A 20,923-nucleotide genomic window follows, 5' to 3' on the forward strand; every position below is an offset into this window, starting at 1 on the left:
AGGCCGGAGCCTCCACGCTTGCTTGCTAGGGTTGCTCTATTCACACACTCTCATCCTCTCCAGATATAAACAAAATAGGGGTGTTAACACTGTCTTTCTCCCTTCAAAAAACACTGTCTTTCTATCCTCACCGCTGGTTACAGATCCGGACGTATCCCCCTCCACCGGTGAAGGGGAGGAGGGGCAGCGTTTAGGCCGTCATCGACAGCGAGGGAGGAGACCCACTACCGGCTGCACCATTATCTCTGGCCGAGCGCCGGCACGGGAGGTCCTCCGATACCTTCGTCGTTGCTTGTGGGCGGATCTGGCCTCCCGCCGCCCACCTATCCACATCCCGACGACCTTCAGGTATATCTTCGTTTGAAACCGCCTTAGCTTTACTTCCCCAGCTCGCTACGTCGCTGCATGTGCATCATTTTCTACCTCTCAGCCCCACTCGATCGGATGGTCCAACGTCACCTATTTTTAATTTTCTATTGTTAGAGGTAAAGCTACTTCATGGAGTCGAATCTTGTACTCCCTCCGTCCGAAAATACTTGTCATTGAAATGGATGTATCTAGATGTATTTTAGTTCTAGACACATCCATTTTGATGACAAGTAATTCCGGACGGAGGGAGTACTTGGTTCAAACAAGAAATAAAGTGGGGGTGGGGGACTTTAGTATGTACATCGGACTTGGTACAAACATGAAGGAAAGGGGGTGAAAGTAGTACAGACTGATCATCCAACCGGTCTCTTGGTCGAAAAGGCAAATATAGGGGTAATGATGTACACAATGGTATGACCAGGACTAGATTTGCTATCCACACATTGGAGTAGGTGGCTAGAGTGAACAAAAATGGGACAAACCCAGAAATGTTTCTTGGATGTTTGTTTCTCGGGGCAACAAACTATGAATCACCACTTTATGCCCCTGTTTACATACATGGTGTTGGACTGCTGGTACACCCACTATCCCATGCCCTTATACCAAATATTTAGCTATTCTTAATCTAATGTCCCTAGTAAAAATGAAGCCATGCCACTGTTATAAGCCATGACAAGTTTAGCCAAATGTTTTTGCCTGTAATTATTTGAGACTCTAACTGTTTCCTCTGTACCTTTTTGTGCAAATAGGGATATCCAATTCACCTGGTTGCTGTTGTGACCTTTAGGTGCACTGCACAAAAATCTTCTTAAAAGATGTGACTTTTGTGATGTTTAACTGGAATGTCAGAATGGAACAGTTGGTTCATTTGGGTGGAACTGCACAAAGGGAGAACTATGTTCCAATCCTCATCATCCATATTGGCGCCATAACCTTCCTTTAGGTAAGAATGATATTTAATGCATGTGTTCATCTCTATTTTCCGACCGCGATGAGAAAATAATGCTATTTTTTACTAGTACACTTGTACTCCCTCACTTACAAAAACAATTCTGAAATAGAAGGCCAATCATGTACTTGGTTTCACCAATTGGTGAGGAGAAAGAGAAACATAGCATGAAGAGGAACAAGAAGAAGAATAAACAGTGCCAAGGCGATCTTGCTGAAGCCAGAGGCCTCAGTCGAGGCCATTCAAGGGCTCCGGCAATGACTACCTTACATGTGAGACGATCCTCCAGGGAGCCCTTCCACTTCTGCCGTCTCACTTAATTAATTAGGAGTACTTAAGTACCACTAATTTATTGCTGCCTAATTTTCCTGTCGGAGTTAAACAAATCTTTAGTAGGACCCTATGGTGAATCATGTACGTGTGTATGTTTGTCTATAGAGGTGAATCATGTGGTGGAGCAGGGAGGGAATATTATTAGTGTCATGACATAATAGTGCTATTGTTTTGCATGTCAATTTATTGCCATTGGTTCAATGAGGCAATGTTTTGCGTATTGTCCATCATGAATTTGATGCTACTATTAGAGTAATATGCTAATGTCTTCCTATCCTTTCCACTAAGCTAATGAAGGTTTCACCTTGTTCCTACTTGTGCAAACAGGGATCATGTTGTGCCAATCATACATTTTAGTGGAACTACACAAGACAATACAATGAACTATATCACAGCCAATGCTTTAACTCTGCTGGAAATTCTTGATAATCTTTTGATATAATCTCAGCACTGGTAAACAAGAGTGATTTCAACCATACATTTGAAGTGCACAAAAATATATACTATTGAGTGATTCCAGTGAGTGCTTTATCATCTCTTATGGGACTACATGAATAAGCTTTTTTTCTTAGGTTGGTACGGGCCTAAGGCCTTCATCCATATTAGTTTGTTGTCATCTCTATTTTTATCGTGCTACTGTCATGAGAAACTCCTTTATCTTTGCACGTTAAAGTTTTGCAACCTATGATAAATAGCAATGCTTTGAGTGTTGAGCTAACTGGCACTGATTAAGTAACCTAATACCTCTCTTTAAGCAAGACTACTATGTTGATAACTTTACCCATTAAGATAATGAGGGTGCTTCTATTTATTAGTGTATGTACTAGTCCCACTATTACAGCAATCTCACTCTCTCAATATATGTGCCAACAGGGATGCTCGATTCTGGTGGAACTGCACAAAAACTTTGGGTGCTTCATTGCCTCGACAGCTTCCGTCCTTTCCTATCAGTCGCTAATCTCGGCTTGCTTTCTTACTTCGCTGTCTGTCGCTTCGCTTATCTCGGCTTCCAGTCAAAGGAAATGCTAATTGATATGCTACCTCACACAGGTTGGTACTGGTCTTTATCCTGATTATTGTGCTTGTCATGTACTGGTAATTTGGTATTGTGCTACTGTTTGCCGATTTTATAAAGTAGTAACTTGGAGCCTGAACTCGCAGGAAAATCATTGCATTGGGTGATTTCAGTAGAATTACACAAAATGATCAGATGGACAGATACTTATGCTACTGCTATGTACTCCAAAGTTCACTCAGACAAGCATCGATGTTGACAAGAAGTGCCTATATTCATTCGAGTATCAACAGGCGTCAACCAGTTGTCAAACTCCCAAGTATTAGGAGAGTGAACGCCAAAAATATTGCTTGGCGCATAGGCCAGAAGAACACAGTCCAGTCTTTGGTCCCAACTTGTGCCTTTTGGTTATCGGCAGATATGGTAGCGAACTGTATGGCATGGAGTCTAAAGATTCCAGACAAGTTGGTTGACGCGTATATTCATCTGGCACTTAATCAGTCTGCATGCCAGGGTTGCTCCATTTCAGTTGAACTGCACAAAAAATTTGGGTGGTTCATTTTCTCAACCGCCTCCTTTCTCGTCTGCAATGTAGAATTTTGGCGAGCTACAGGACCAAAGATGAGCTAGTAAACTAGTTGGATGAAAGTAGTGGCCAAGTTGCTCAAACCTCGCTCGGCATGAGGCCACTATTTGAGGATAAACCTACAAGCAAAGTTCAGATTGTCTGTGCTGCCTCTTATGTACTCAAAAGTTTACTCGTACAAGAATTAATTTTAGCAAGAAGTACCTCCGACTGAACACCATTTACCAGTCTGTACCCTAGGTAATTAAAGTTCGTCCATGGATCATATTGGTTGTGATCTCAATCATTTGGATGCATAAACATACTGAACATGTGTATATCTGAATCTTTTTGTGAATTATGTATGAATATTGTCGTGTGATCTATCAATCATTTGGATGCATAGATATGCTGAGCTTGTGTATATTTGAATATTTTGAGTTGTTGATAGTGAATGTTGGCTATGAATATGAATGTGTCCTATGAACCTGAGTTTGATATGAATGTTTACCTTTTCTGTTGTATTTGTGTGTGAACTTGTTAGTATGCCTACTGTGGGGTATGTGACGTGTGGGTGTCAATGGCACACCTTCTTCCCGAGAAGAATTGCACCTGCTTTGTTAGGGTAGCAATGGCACATCAGCTCTTTTCAATCTTTTTATTACTCTATCTTCCCCTCTCCCCCGCTCAATCCCTGCTGTAATGTTTTTGGCCTCAAAACAAACATAGTACTGCGTTGTTTTGGGGGCTTGATGAAAAATCAAGTGCTGGTTTCTGTAGGTTGGCCCGCCCAGCAAATGGGCTGCTGGTCCACCACGACGGACTGGGAGGCTAAAACTACAAGTTGTATGGTGCAGAGGCAAGTAAAACAACGCTATCGAGAACCATCCACTGAAAAAATTTGGTCCTCATGTGCTTCTTCAGTCGTGCCACCAGCCCCCTCTTTAATCCAGTTCGCTCGGGGATCTAGTATCATTTTTTTTCCAGAAGGCGAACAAGTATCAGCTAGGCCTAGGTTTTGTATTTTAACATGCATAGCCCACGACATACGGAGACAGTGGTTTCAACTTATTTTTTGAGGTCCATACCGGCCTATGGGCTTTTTCTTAAAGATCGGCAGCCCAATGTATTTTTTTAATAAAACGCAGGTCTCTGTTCTATTTATCTATATATAAGAATAATAATGATGTGTCCAATTTATGTTTTCCCTTCTAACCACATTAAATATATTTATATTATTACTATTATCGTATATTTTATAGAGACTTATATATACATTACAAAAACATCCCATGTGTTATTAACTTATAGAAGTAAATGTTTAACAAGAGTTGGCAACGAAAATTCTCGTTGTTTTTCACTCACGGGCAAGGAAAATCGTGGCGATTGCGTACAAAAGCTTGCGAAGATTTTAAGGACCAATTTAATAATAACACGCTCATTTTTATTTTGAGCAATAACTCGCTAATTTGTTAATTATATATATATATATATATATATATATAATGATTCTCTCCGGTTAATTCTTTGATATTAATTGCTCCTTCTAACATAACATTATATATATAATGAGCCCAGCTAATTCGTGTATTTCAAGGAAGTACAAACGGGCTGGGATTTCTTAGAAAATATAAATGGGCCTGATTGACGCAAAATTATTTGTTCACCCAGCCCAGCAAATGGACTATACATTATAGAAAACATGGGTTAAATATATGCCACATTTTTACAAGCTAACATGTGGGCCAATAGGACGAAGCCTACGTAGGGCGTTGTCAACTTGGTCAACAAATGATTGTGACATCCACAGTCATTCGATTTATATCCAACGGCCGGCATGCACCTTCAATCTCTCGTCTTCTTCCTCCAGTGTCGCCGGGACCGCCTGGTCCGGCCTCCGGCGGCTAGCGGCTCTGCTTAGCACACATCGCTGCGAAGCGCTACCCCATCGCCGGCCAGGCTATCCCTCCACCCCTCCACACCTCCTGTTATTCTCCACTGACTGCAGCCCCACGCTGCACCAGAACCAGTTATAACCCTTCTCCTCCTCTCAATCTGTGACTCCACTGCCGCGTCTTCCCATCTCCGAGTCATTCCCGTCCGGAGCCTCACCTCGTCCACCGCCTCGCTGCGCTCGGTGCGGCGTGGTCAACAAACGAGAGTCATCGGAAGAGGACTGTACGTGGAGAGCCTGATGGCTGGGACCCATGAGGTCCATGGTCGCACGCACGGAAAGTTCCTCCTTATTAAGCTGAAAAAAATGTTTCCTCCACCTGACAGCTGGGACCCACCAGCTATATCTTCGCACGGAAGGAAGTGCCTCCTTGCTTTGCAAAAAAAATATTCATCCCGTTGACAGCTGGGACCCGTCAGATTTGGTGCCTGACTTGTGGGCCTACTAAGCGGACGTGTACGCAGGGCTTTGTCAACTTAATCAACAAATGATTCTAGCAGCTAGACCATTGGATGTTAATCCAACAGCCGTGCTCCTTCTTCAACCTCTGTTCTTGCTCCTGTCTCCCATGGGCGGCACCGCGGCTGTGCTGCCGTGCACCCGAACCAGTCAAGTTTCCCACTCCTCCATCTACGACTCCACTGCCCCGTCTTCCCCATCTCCGGGTCGTTCCAGTCTGGGGCCTCACCCTCATCCACCGGCCTTGGTGCGCTCGGCACGGTGTGGTCAACATGGTCAACAATCGAGAGCCATCGGAAGATGACTGTACGTGAGAGGCTGACAGTGGGGATGCACCACGCCCATGGACGCATGCATGCAACGGAATACGTCATGGTCAACGTGGTCAAGGAACGACTTCCATTGGAAGTGTACTGTACGTGGAGAGGCTGACAGTTGGGTCCACGGCCGCAGCAAGGAAGTGCCTCCTTATTACGCGGAATATAATGATTCCTCCACCTGACAGCAGGGACCCACTGGACGTGCCACTGTATTTTGTGAAAAAACGTTTCCCCCTGACTGCTGGGACCCACCTGACGGGCCACCGTATTTCATGAAAAAAAACGTTCCCCCCGCTGTCAGCTCGGACCCACCGGAACTGCCTCCTTATTAAGCAGAAAAAAATGAATACTCCCCCTGCTAGCTGGGACCCACCTTGGTGGGAGGCGGACTTGTGGGCCTACTAAGTTGATGGGGACGAAGGGCATTGTCAACTTAGTCAATATGAACGATTCTAGCTCCAGTGATCGTACGATGTCCATCCAACGGCCGTAGTGCTTCTTCAACCTCTGGTCTTCTTGCTCCAGCCGCCCAAAGCAGCGCCGGTCGTGTCGCGTGCTCCTGCCTCCCGTGGCCGGCTGTGATGCCACGGAGGACTCACCGCCCCCTACTACTCCCCCATTGGCCAGGCCATCCCTCTACTCCCCCACAGCCCATGTTATTCTACGGCGACGGCAGCCTCACACCATAGCTGAACGAGTGAACCCTCATACTCCTCTACGCATGGGCATCCACTACCGCGTCTTCCCCGGCTCCGCATTGTCCCCTTCCTAGGCCTCATCGTCATCCACCGCCCTGGTGCTCTCGGCGCGGCGTGGTCAACATGGTCAAGGAATGACTTCCATCGGAAGAGTACTGTACGTGGAGAGGCTGACAGCTGGGTCCACGACAGCCACAAGGAAGTGCCTCCTTATTACGCGCAAAATAATTATTCCTCCACCTGACAGCAGGGACCCACTAGACGGGCCACCTTATTTCGCGAAAAAAACGTTTCCCCCCTAGCTGCTGGGACCCACCAGCTACATCTTCGCACGCAAGGAAGTGTGTCCAAAAAAAATGATTTGCCCCCTGACTGCTGGGACCCATCAGCTACATCTTCGCACGCAACAAAGTGCCTGACAGTCGGGACCCACCTGGTCGAAGCGTACGTAGCGTTGTCATTCTGATCGCGTACATGTACATACATATATATTGGTCGATGTAGAGGCGTGCACATGTCGTAGTAGAGGCGCGCACGTGTCGTAGTAGAGGCGCGCACGTAGCATGTACACGTACGTACAACGGCCAGGGTGCAAGAAAGAAAATACGGCACGTACGTACATACGAGCAAGGTCTCGAACGCCTACTCGCGCATACATACGGCCAGGGCTCGTGTACATGGCTGGGTTGGAATAGAGAAACTGCATCGTTGTCGTGCTCATGCCGGGGCAACAAAATGCGTCGTGTTTATGGGCAGGCAACGGAATGCGTCGTGTTCATCGAGAGGCAACGGAACGCGTGGGAGCCAACCGGTTTGGACGGAACAGGCGAGGGAAACGAGGCCTGGCATACCGCAGAACGGAGGAAACGGCATTATGTTTGATCGCCCACGTTCGAAACGGGATCCTATTCATCGGGAGGGGTCTGGCGTACCGCAAAACAGAGGAAACGGACTTGTGTTGGACCTCCTACGGTTGAAATGGGGACCTGTTGATCAGGAGGGGTGTGGCGTACCGCAGAATGGACGAAACGGACTTGTGTTGGAGCGCTACAGTCGAAACGGGCGTCCCGTTCATCGGGCGGGGTGTGGCGTACTGCAAAACGGGACTCCACGGGATATTGTTCATATCCACCGTTGACCTCCTCCAGCCTCCACGGGCTACTGTTCATCCACCATCGACCTCCTCCAGCCTCCACCTGCGACTGTTCATCCACGGGCTCCTGTTCATCCAGCCTCCACCTCGCGCTACTCCACCGGCTACTGTTCAACCACCCCTCTCCACGGGCTCCTGTTCAACCACCCCTCCACGGGCTACTGTTCATCCACCCCTCCACCATCTACTGTTCATCTAGCCCTCCACGGGGTCGTCCTATTCATCCAGCCCTCCATGGGGTCCTATTCATCCAGCCCCAACCGGCTCGATCGATTGGGGTCCTGTTCATCCAGAGGTAACGCCACGGGGTCCTGTTCATCCACCCCCACCGCTCACTGTTCATCCAACCCCCCTCCCCCCCACACCCCACAATACTCACTGTTTATCAAGAGGCAGCATCGATCAGCTTCACTTAGCAGCAGTAGCGAAGGAATCGCTTGATCGGGTTATCGATCGCTCGGTTTCAGAAACGCGTAGCCTACAGTGTAATCGCTCGGGTTCAGTATAGGTGAATGCCTTGCTCGGGTTAAGTTAGAGCCCAATGCCCCGCACACACACGCGTACGTGTACAAGAGAAACACGCATCGCTCGGCCCTCGACCATCCACTGTAACCGGGAACTCGCCGAAATTTTCCTTGCCCTCGCTTCTACCACGGTTTTTCTGTCATGAACGGACCAAATAATGTCATGCAGCTGTGTCTCCGGCCCACCCAGGACAAAAAGCCCATTTTCTATCATGATTTTTTGTCATAGAAGTAGGAGCCCACCACATCTATGATGATACCGGGTTTTATCACAATTATCGTCATAGAAGTGTCATAAGTATGACAGGAAAAAAAATCGTTTGGCCCAAAATGTCACAGATGTGTCTTTTTTTTGTAGTGTTCTCATGCAACAATCCCAAGGAAAGACAACCGGCGCGCGACGAGGCACCGGTTCACGTGCCCTAACTCATCCACTCTTGATTAGCTCATGCGAGAACAAGGCACCAAGGACCATGGAAGGTGACGTACACGGGAGCTGGCCCGCGAGACAGAGCTCGGCCATTTGGGTTTAGCGGCACTCCATGGATGGACCCGAGCACAAACGCCATGCCAGTCCTTAATCATGAGGCAGCCATGGGCGGGTTTGTGAGGGCGCATGACATTTATGGTGGCGAAGCACCGGACATGCATGTGGTAATATATAAAGCAACTCATGAAGGAGTAAGTCCAATTCTGATATATGCGCAAAACGATACATCATGCAGTGACGGACCCGTACAACTTGAGGATAATGCAGCCCGAGGGGTGCCCTCAACTGAACAAACCAAAAAGTCACCTGACGCCATCATTGTAAAGGCGTTGGAGAAGCTGAGGATGCAAAGAAGCTGGAGATGTGGGCTGCAGGAGTCGCTCCTCATGAGCCAGCCAACTCCTGAGTCCCGGGGGGGCTCTGGAGGTCCAGAGGGCTCACGAGGTTCCGGCACCTCCTCCGTCAGGATTGCCTGGTGCCTAGCCTCGTGAGCTACCAGAACGTCCTGCATGTAGCGCTGGTGCAAGGCAGCCGCGTTCGTCATGCCAAACGGCATGTGGACGTAGCTGTGGGGCCGACCGCCACACCAGCCAATGCGGGACGACCAGAAGAGCTCCTGAAAAGCGGCCCTGTTGAGGCCTGGGATGTTGACGCAGACGCGCAGCTTGCCACCCATGTCGGGGGTGGCAGCTGCACCGGATGACGCGGGATGGCGCTCGCCACGCATGGCTCGCGCCTCCTGAAGCTCCTCGATTGCCTTGGTGATGAACTCCTAAGCGCCTGGCGCCTCGCTCACGCAAGCGCGCGTTGAAGCACGCCTCCACGTGGTGCCAGAATGCCTCCCCCATGACGCTGGCTAGATCAGAGGCCCTCCAGACGAGAGCCCCTGAGCCCGTCCTGAGAGGGGCACTAGGCGCGCCTTCCTATGCGAGAGAGGAAGGCGCCCCAGCAATAGGCGCAGGGCTTGAGGCACGATCGTCGGACACCCCAGCCTCCTAGCGGCCCCTGAGGAGGAGCTGCTTCTTCTTCTTAGGGACGGCTGTTGGTGTCAAAACCGGCGGATCTCGGGTAGGGGGTCCCGATCTGTGCGTCTTAGGCTGATGGTAACAGGAAGCAAGGGACACAATGTTTACCCAGGTTCGGGCCCTCTCGATGGAGGTAAAATGCTACTTCCTGCTTGATTAATATTGAAGATATGTGGAATACAAGAGTAGATCTACCACGAGATCATAGAGGCTAAACCCTAAGAGTTAGCCTATGATGGTATGATTGTAATTGTGATCGGCCTTCTAAGGACCATGCTCTCCGGTTTATATAGACACCGGAGAGCAAGGGTTTACATGGAGTCAGTTACAAGGAAGGAAACATAATATCCAGATCACCAAGCTTGTCTTCCATGCAAAGGAGAGTCCCATCCGGACACGAGCCGAAGCCTTGAGTCTTGTATCTTGACACTTCTATAGTCCGGACGATGTATATAGTCCGGCTGTCCGGATACCCCCGTATCCAGGACTTCCTCAGTAGCCCCTGAACTAGGCTTCAATGACGATGAGTCCGGCGCGCGATCTTGTCTTCGGCATTGCAAGGCGGGTTCCTCCTCCGAATACTCCAAGGTGATTATCAAACACGTAGGTTGTGTCCGGATCTGCAAGATGATCTTCACACACCCTTAGCATAAATCTGTTCTGCTGGCAGTCTTCGTACGTTGTGCCCTTGCATCGTGACCTGGTTCAACACGAGCCAGTGTTTCCTGCTCCACCTCGACTCGCGTTGCGAGGTGGTTTTATTGGTATGTCCTGCCAAAGCAGAGATCGTGTCCCTCTTAATACGGGATATTTCATCAATATGGGCATATGCGACCCCACGGTGACTGTTGGTATAATTCCATGTTTCTTTTTAGATAAGTCTCAAGCGGTCACGCTGAGGAATCTTGGTATTCATCCCTTTTATAAAGGGATCGAGGCCTACGCCTCGTCTCCACCTCTCCTGCTCCTTCTCATACCTCGAGCTCCATCGCCCAAAGCCTAAGCTCCAACACCCCAGATCCTCCAGTATGTCCGGATCCGACGTAGCAGGCCGGTGGGTGGCCTCCTCGATTCAGGAGGAGGATATTGCGAAGCTTAGGGAGGTCGGATACCTGACTGCCGATATCCAGCACAGGCTTCCTGCTAGGGGGCAAGTCATCCCCATGCTGGAGCCCAATGAGAGCGTTGTGTTTACTCCTCACTTCCTCCGAGGCCTAGGCCTCACCCTCGACCCCTTTGTGAGGGGGCTTATGTTCTACTATGGCTTGGATTTCCATGATCTGGCTCCAGACACCATCCTCCATATCTCGTCTTTCATTATCGTGTGTGAGGCTTTTCTCCACGTCAACCCACACTTCGGCTTATGGCTAAAGACCTTCACTGTGAAGTCAAAGATGATCGAGGGGCGACATGCGGAGTGCGGAGGCGCCATAATAAGCAGGAACGCTGATGCCCCATGGCTAGAGGGTTCTTTTCCGGAAGTGTCTGACGTATAGCAACGGAGATGGTTCTATGTCACCGCTCCTAGAGGCACAAAGTGGGTAGCTTCCCCCGAGTTCCGCTCAGGCCCTCCATCACAATTGGCGTCTTGGACTGATGTGGGACGGAGTTATGGGCCTGCTGGCGATGTACCAGAACTACAGAATCGCATCCGGGAGCTTATTAGGAGGGACATAAATCTTGTCAGCATAATTCAAGTAATGCTAGTCCGGTGGATATTGCCGTGCAAACGTCGGCCTCTCCGTATGTGTGAGTTTAATCCGGAAGGTCTGCGGACTATTAAGCACTTCTTTGCCCTGACGCTCGAAGGAATGTGTAAATTATTCTTCGGACCACAAGCAAAGTGTCCGGACACCACCGAGGATGCGGGCCTAAGCTGCAATCGCCTAGATGCCCAAGTAAGCAACCTTAAAGCCGGACGCTTCATTTATATTTGTCATGATTATTATTCTAACACTCCCTCCGGGGCCAGGAATGGCTCGACAAGGCAAAGAGAATCAGGTGTCCGGCGCCACTTCCTGAAGGCTCGCCTGGTCCAACCATTGCAAAGATGCTGGACCGGGCGCTCAGCAAAATCCCTTCAGGGAAAGGCGAAGGAAAGGGCAGTGAAGCTAAACTTCATGCGCTGCGCATCCAGACCGGAGAAATTGCTAACCCTCCTATGGAGGATAGTCGGGAAGGGGAGGTCAAAGCCTCCTTCCCACACGGGAAGAAGAGGGCTGCCTCCGAAGATTTGGAGGCAGAGATGCCCAAGCAAGGGAAGAAAACATCACCAAGGGGCTCTGCCGCGACGGGCGCCCTCACCACGTCATGCCCACCAACGGGCCAGCCCTCCACCGAGCCGTAAGTTATTCATCAATTCGAAGGTGTAGTGTTACTCCAAGATCCATAACCAGGACTTCGTCTTTTGTAGTCCGGCGAGCAGCTCTTCTCACCGGAGTTCGTCTTTAGGGGACCTTCGTCCGGAGATGATGGAGAGCGAGACTCCACCCAGCTCTCTGCCTCATGAAGCGGGCGAGACGGAGGTGTTGTCACGGAGGAGTCCGGATATGCCGAAGCCGGAGGCGAACACGTCAGCCGCCCTAAACCCGGAGCGTTTGGCTCCTATGGGGGGCGATGGGAAGGGTCCGGCGCAGTTCAGTGTCCGGCCGGACGTACTAGCGGGCTGTCTGGAGCGAGCCGCACTCTCGGAGGAGCACCGCTCTTTAATGAGCATGGTGCTCACCAGGATTTCATCTGCTACCAGCAGTTTGAATGAGGCATTTACAAGCCTGCTCAAAGGCTTTGAGGTATGTAAAAAATGCACAATTTTTTGGTTATGAGTCACGCGCTAGGTGTGCTCCCTATAGATAGTAGCCCCTGAGACTCTGGTTGCACGCCATAGGCGGCAAACGGGGGATCATATACTGATGGTTGCGCCGTACCTGTGCACAGGTATGCAAGGATCCGGCAGCCGACCCGTCTGTTGAAGTTGCCGAACTGAGGAGGCAAATCGGATCCATCGATGCCGATATCACGCTGGTGAATAAACGGCTTGAGCAGTCCCAGGGTATGTGCTTGGTTTTTATTATAATTTGTAGGAAAATGCCAAAGCGGCATAATATTAATGCAATATGTGTGCACTGCAGATGGTGCTGCTACCTTGGAGGCCCTGAGGGCGGAACTTGCTCAAGCCAAGGAACAAGCTCCGGCTAGCAATGCGGCTGCCCTAAAGGCGGCCGAAGAGTTGAGAGCCGAACAGGCTACTCGTCGCCGAAGCGAGGAAAAGATAGCCGAAATGGCTGAAGAGTTAAAAAATGCCGTCGACCGGTACGCACTCCTTGAAAAGGAGAATAGGGCTAGTTCGGCCGAGCTGGATAAGGCATGTAATGCCGCCAAGGAGATGCGGACCAAGATGCGTAGTACGCGGGAGGAGCTCCAACAAGCTGACAAAGTCGTGGCTGGGACCTCGTACTTACTGCAGACGAAGTTCTTGGATCCGAAGTATGCTCCCCTGGTGGGTCGCATGAGTCCTGTGGACGCATATGCGGACTTGGCGAATAGTACAGCTAACGCTATCAAGTTCTTCGAGGGTCAAGGCAATGAAGAAGTGGAGAAGCTTTTCTGGTCACAGTTAAATGCTCCCACTTGCCCGCTGCCACTAAATGAGAAGGTGGCTGCTATGGCGGAGCTCCACAGGCTTTCCGGACTTGCAATGTGGTCTATAATAGACCATCTTTGGCCGAAGGGGCCTAAGCCGGACAGCTACTTTGGTTTGGTGCAACAATTCCTTGGAGCTGTGTCCCGGATTGACGCCCTGAGAAGGACGGCGTGCATACAAGGTGCGCGGATGGCTCTAGCCCGCGTTAAAGTCTACTGGATGGATATGGAGGCCACTGTAATAGCGAGCCAGGATCCGGCGGGAGGCCAACATCCGGCCGAGCACTACTTGGCGCAAGTCACAGAAGGTGCCCGCCTGATAGAGGCGCAGTGCTCGAAGTGTGTTTTATTCGAGTGATAAGTCGAATCATTGTAGAAAACAATGTTTAGTTTAATTATGAGGTTGTGTTTATACTTTTGCCCAGAAGTATGATTGTCCTCCCTTTGCGGCTATTCTTATATGTATAAGTTGTCTGAAAGATAGCAGTCGTTGGCTTTAGCCCCCTCGCGGACAATGCGGGGGTGTTGGCGAAAAAATATGCATAATCACACTTGATCCAACGTCTTGGTCCGTTAAGGAGGTGATCGCACGCCGAACTAGGCAACCGGACTATATAGTTGTAACACTTTTGCTTAGCCATGGGAGTCTAATGGTGGGGCTACTATGTAGCCCCTGGTACCTCCACGTGCATCCGAATACGGGCGCGTGTGTACATGGCCGGGAAACGGCCCTTCGTTAAGGCGGAGGAATCTTTAGGGATTCTGGTGAGTCTTCGAGTGGTTGAACAGTGTCTTGCTGTATCATGACGGCCAGTTTTTGGCTTTCTCTACTGAGGTGCTCATCCGGAATAACCAGGGCACAATAGCAGTAGTTCTCCTTTAGCCTACCTTAGCCGGATGATAGCGGAACGTAAGGCGGCAAACCAAGGAGCAGGGAAAACCCAACATTTTGACCAAAGACATGATTCGGAGCTCATGCATATACGGCCAAACTCGTGACGCCGAACACTCCCGAGGGTATTCGGTCTTTTGTAAAAGAAGATAGGCTGACAAGAGCCTATTTTAAGCCCTTTATTTTTAGGTACGTGCAATTTAGTCTGCCTGGCCAAATGCCAAAAACGGCAGTATCCTCTGTGGGTATAGAACCCATGGGATGGTTAAACAACAAGAGGCAGCAGAAAAGGTTTACACAGGGGATTAATCTAAAAAGAAACCTGTTGCACGGGGCCCTGCTGCACGTCTGCGCCTTTGTCTCTGTTGTGCCGTATCCTAGAAGGGTCTCGCGCGAACGCTGTCTGTAAAAAAGAAAAAACTCGTAGGAGGGTGCAATGTAAGTATGCGATCAATAATAAGGGTGTAAGCTGTTGGCCTGCCAATAAGGTCGAGCCAAGCGTGGGGCTGTACTAAATATAGACAGCCCCTGATTTCCCTTATGGGGTTACATATACAGTGCCCTGTTTGAATTTATCCGGGCTACCGGACTCGTCTAACCGTGTCTGTAGTCGTAATGACCAATCATGTTTTCTAAAACTGGAGGCCGCTTATAGTCCGGCCGCCAGGGCCGTCGCATATTCCTCTGCGCGTGAAGGGCGCTTTATGATTCTGCTAATGGTGATGATGCCACGGGGACCGGGCGTCTTGAGTGTAAGGTGGCCATAGTGCGGCAATGCATTGAAGCGGGCGAAAGCCGTTCTTCCTAGCAATGCGTGATAGCTGCTTTGAAAGGGTGTGATAGTGAAGAGCAGCTCTTCGCTTCTGGAGTTGCCTGGGGAGCCGAATGTTACTTCCAGCATGACGGAGCCCCTGGCGCAGGCTGCAACGCCTGGTATCACCCCTTCAAAGGTGGTGTTGCTTTGTTTAATTCTGGATGGGTCTATTCCCATTCTGCGGACAGTGTCCTCGTATATTAAATTGAGACCATTGCCGCCGTCCATGAGGACATGGGTGAGACGGTATCCGTCTATTATTGGGTCAAGCACCAAGGCCTGTGATCCTCCTCGCCGAATTGTAGTTCGGCCATCCATGTGACCGAAAGAGATCGGACGAGACTTCCAGTAGTGAGAGGTGGGTACGACGGGCTCTACATCGTGCGCTTCTTTGGGCGTGCGTTCATGCCCTCTCGTGGATGTGTGAGTCGTATGGATCATGTTTACTGTTTTAACCTCTGGCGGGAATTTTTTCTGTACCCCAGTGTTCGGCTGGTGAGGTTCATCCTCGTCTTCGCTTGGTGTGCCCCTCCCCGTGTGTTCGGCATTTAATTTGCCGGCCTTCTTGAAGACCCAGCACTCTCTATGGGTGTGGTTCGCAGGTTTCTCCGGGGTGCCAGGAATTTGGCATAGTTTGTCCAGGACTCTGTTCAGACCGGACGGTCCATCTTTACTGCCTTTGAATGGCTTCTTTTGCTGATCAGGTCAAGAGCCCCTGAATCCGGTGTTGATTGTCGTGTTGTAAGGGCTCTCTTCCTTGTTTTGGCGTTTGTTTTTATTACGCCGTGGCTTCCCGTTGCCATCCCTTAGTTCGGATGTGCTGGGGTCGCTGGTGCCTTTACGGGCCAACCAACTATCCTCACCCGCGCAAAAGCGGGTCATAAGGCTTGTTAAGGCTGCCATTATCCTTGGCTTTTCTTGGCCGAGGTGTCGGGCGAGCCATTCGTCATGGATGCTGTGTTTGAAAGTCGCTAAGGCTTCAACGTCCAGACTGTCGACAATTTGATTTTTCTTAGTGAGGAATCTGTTCCAAAGCTTGCGGGCGGACTCTCCGGGCTGTTGGATTATGTGACTTAGATCGTCTGCATCCGGAGGCCGGACATAAGTCCCTTGAAAATTGGCCTTGCAAGCGTATTTGAGTTCCTCCAACTCCCAATTGAGTTTTCGGGGAGGCTTTTCAACCAGTGTCGAGCTGGTCCCTTCAACTTGAGGGGAAGGTATTTTATGGCGTGGAGGTCATCCCCACGAGCCATGTGAATATGCAGGATAAATTCCTTAATCCAGACCCCTGGTTCTGTCGTGCCGTCGTATGCTTCTATGTTCACAGGTTTAAAGCCTTGTGAGAATTCATGGTCCAGTACTTCTTCGGTGAAGCACAGGGGATGAGCAGCCCCTCTGTATCTGGACGCATTGTGGCATGTAGTTGGCTGTTGTTGTGTTCGGGGTTGATTCCGAACTGGTATCTGGCTTTTATGAGCACTTGGGTGACCATAGTCCTACGCTGGGGTGTGTCTTCTAGATCAATATATGGACCTGGCTGCACCGGTCTTTTTATCCGGATGCTCGCGTGGATCGTGCGCAGTGTCCGCGACCGCTCTGTTATGGTTGTGAGGCGGTACGCCTGGTTTCTTGGTCGAATTTTCTTTTGGTGGAACGGCCGCGTCATCGAATTCTGGCAGTAGCTTGCGCTTCGGATAGCTTTTCGTATGGCGGTCATCGCCAGATTTTTCTTTAGTGTCTAGCACCTTATTCCATCTGCGACTTAGCTTTTCCTGTGCGGCCTTGAGCCGTTGCTTCTGCTTTTTTAGACTTCTTGCGGTGGCCATAACCTTTCTGTGGAGGTTGTCTCGTTCCACTTGTTCGTCCGGGATGATGAATGCATCGTCGTCCGGACTATCTTCCTGTTCTGGGGCGGCATCCTGAGCTCGTCCCTCCGGATCATTGTGATCGTTTATTTGCTCTGAACTTGATTTTGCGTGACCTGGCTCATCCTGCTCCATCGCTGGGTCCATGTGGTCATTATTGCTTTCGGAGTTTGCGGGTATATGAACCCTTCTTGCGCTCTTGTCGCTATTTTTTCCATTGCTGGACTTTGAGCGGCGTCTGCGCCGCCTCTTTGGCTTTTGACCGGGTGTTTTATCGTCCAGACTGCCGTCCTTATTGGGCGTATCTACCATGTATATATCGTATGACAAGGTACTAGTCCCGCGCTCCAGGGATTCTGGAGCCTCTCCTGCATCATCGTCCATACCGTTGATGTCTTCAGGGTCAAGCACGTCGGTTAATTCTTCGATCGTGGCAATGAAGTGGGTGGTGGGTGGGCGCCGAGTTCCTTCGTCGCCTGCTTCCCACTTGGGCTGGACATAGTTCGGACCAGAGCCACCTGACAAAGAGAGAGACTTCAATGAGTTTAGCGTGTCGCCAAAGGGCGAGTGCTGAAAGATGTCCGCAGCGGTAAACTCCATTACTGGAGCCTAGCCTGGCTCGGCTAGCTCGAGAGTGAGCGGACCACGACCAACAACCGGATATGAGTCCGGGGTCCCAAGGTTATAGGCCTCCACAGAGGTGAGACCCGTGTTCGGCTCCACCGCCGATAAGTGTGCGGCCTGCGGGGCAGGGTCCAGCCCTCCGTCCGTAGGCAACGCAACCTGCCCTAGATTTAGATCCAGGGCTGCCTCGGGGAGAATGTCCCGGGCACTGTCCGACAACAGGTCTAGGTTGTGCTCGTCGTGGCTGTCCGCGCTCCTGGCACAGGCTCGAATCCGTCAAAGACCAAATCTCCGCGGACATCTGCCGTGTAGTTCAAGTTTCCGAACCGGATCTGGTGGCCAGGGGCGAAGCTGTCGATCTGCTCCAACTGGCCAAGCGAATCGGCTCACAGTGCGAAGCCGCCGAAAACAAAGATCTGTCCGGGGAGAAGAGTCTCACCCTGGACCGTGTCATTGACGATTGAAGATGCCATCAAACCTCGAAGCGATGACACAGAGGAACTCTCAATGAAAGCACCAATGTCAGTGTCAAAACCGGCGGATCTCGGGTAGGGGGTCCCGATCTGTGCATCTTAGGCTGTTGGTAACAGGAAGCAAGGCACACAATGTTTACCCAGGTTCGGGCTCTCTCGATGGAGGTAAAACCCTACTTCCTGCTTGATTAATATTGAAGATATGTGGAATACAAGAGTAGATCTACCACAAGATCGTAGAGGCTAAACCCTAAGAGCTAGCCTATGATGGTATGATTGTAATTGTGATCGGCCTTCGAAGGACCATGCTCTCCGGTTTATATAGACACTGGAGAGCTAGGGTTTACATGGAGTCGGTTACAAGGATGGAAACATAATATCCGGATCACCAAGCTTGTCTTCCACGCAAAGGAGAGTCCCATCCAGACACGAGCCGAAGCCTTGAGTCTTGTATCTTGATGCTTCTATAGTCCGGACGATGTATATAGTCCGGCTGTCTGGATACCCCCTTATCCAGGACTCCCTCAACAGCCTCAGGAGGGCGGATGGCACCCTCGTCATCTGAGTTCTCGACAGCTGCAGCCTGGTTGGCGCGCTCGAGGGTGCACACTGCATCCTTCTCGTTGCAAGCGACCGTGATGATACCGCCACTTCCTGGCATCTTGAGGACGTTGTAGCCATGGTGAGTCGCTTCCATGAACTTGGTGAGGACCGGATACCTGAGGATGTCATTGTACGGGTGGTGTATGTGGGCGATGTCGAAGTTGATGAGCTCGGTGTGATAGTTGTCGTCCTTGCCGAATGTGATAGGAAAGCGAATCTGCCCTATGGGGATGGTGGAGCCATCGGTCACTCCTGAAAAATGCTTGGTGGACAAAAGCTGGTCATATGGCACCTGCAGCGTGTCAAACGTCTCGATGGAGAGGACGTTGAGCCTTGCGCCACCGTCGATGAGAGTCTTGGTGACGAGGACGTTGTTGATAGTCGGCGAGCAGAGCATCGGGAGTGCACCAGCGGCGGCTGAACACTTGAGCTGGTCTATAGAGTCGAAAGTGATGGCATACTTGGACCACTAATACGTCTCCAATGTATCTATAATTTTTGATTGTTCCATGCTATTATATTACCTGTTTTGGATGTTTATGGGCTTTATTTTATACATTTATACCATTTTTGGGACTAACCTACTAACCGGAGGCCCAGCCCGTATTGCTGTTTTTTTGCCTATTTCAGTATTTCGAAGAAAAGGAATATCAGACGAAGTCCAAATGGAATGAAACCTTCGGGGGCGTGATTTTTGGAACGAACGTGATCCGGAGAACTTGGAGTGCAAGCCAAGAAGTAGCCGAGGCGGCCAAGAGATAGGAGGGCGCGCCCACCCCTCTTGGGCGTGCCCCCCTGTCTCATGGACCCCTCGGGCGGCCATCGACGTACTTCTTCCCCCTATATAAGCCTACATACCCCGAAAACATCCAGGGAGCCACCGAAGAAATATTTCCACCACCGTAACCTTCTGTATCCGCGAGATCCCATCTTGGAGTCGTCGCTGGCGTTCTGCCGGAGGGGGAATCCACCACGGAGGGCTTCTACATCAACACCATAGCCCCTCCAATGAGTTGTGAGTAGTTTACCACAGACCTTCCGGTCCATAGTTATTAGCTAGATGGCTTCTTCTCTCTTTTTGGATCTCAATACAATGTTCTCCCCCTCTCTTGTGGAGATCTATTCGATGTAATCTCTTTTTGCGGTGTGTTTGTCAAGATCCGATGAATTGTGGGTTTATGATCAAGTTTATCTATGAATAATATTTGAATCTCCTCTGAATTCTTTTGTGTATGATTGAGTTATCTTTGCAAGTTTCTTCGAATTATCGGTTTGGTTTGGCCTACTAGATTGATCTTTCTTGCCACGGGAGAAGTGCTTAGCTTTGGGTTCAATCTTGCAGTGTCCCTGCCCAGTGACAGAAAGGGTTGCAAGGCACGTATTGTATTGTTGCCATCGAGGATAAAAAGATGGGGTTTATATCATATTGCTTGAGTTTATCCCTCTACATCATGTCATCTTTCTTCATGCGTTACTCTGTTCTTATGAACTTAATACTCTAGATGCATGCTGGATAGCGGTTGATGTGTGGAGTAATAGTAGTAGATGCAGGCAGGAGTCGGTCTACTTGTCACGGACGTGATGCCTATATACATGATCATGCCTAGATAATCTCATAATTATTAGCTTTTCTATCAATTGCTCGACAGTAATTTGTTCACCCACCGTAATACTTATGCTCTCTTGAGAGAAGCCTCTAGTGAAACCTATGGCCCCGGGTCTATCTTTTATCATATAAGCTTTCAATCTACTTTTATTTGTATCTTTATTTTCCGCATCTATATTATAAAATACCAAAATATATTTATCTTAGCATATTTTGTCTATTAGATCTCACTTTCCGAAGTGGCCGTGAAGGGATTGACAACCCCTTCATCGCGTTGGTTGCGAGTTCTTTCTTTGTTTGTGTAGGTTCGTGGGACTTGTGAGGAGCCTCCTACTGGATTGATACCTTGGTTCTCAAAAACTGAGGGAAATACTTACGCTACTGTGATGCATCACCCTTTCCTCTTCAAGGAAAACCAACGCAAGCTCAAGACATAGCAACCACCTGAGGGGACGCGATGCCTCGAGCTTGGGGGGGGCGCGTTCACCTGACGAGCGAACTGCATGAAGATGCGATGAGAGGCAGGGGCCTGAGCGCCACCCAGGATGCAGGG

Source organism: Triticum aestivum, chromosome 7B, assembly GCF_018294505.1.
Source record: "Triticum aestivum cultivar Chinese Spring chromosome 7B, IWGSC CS RefSeq v2.1, whole genome shotgun sequence".
Lineage (NCBI taxonomy): Eukaryota > Viridiplantae > Streptophyta > Magnoliopsida > Poales > Poaceae > Triticum > Triticum aestivum.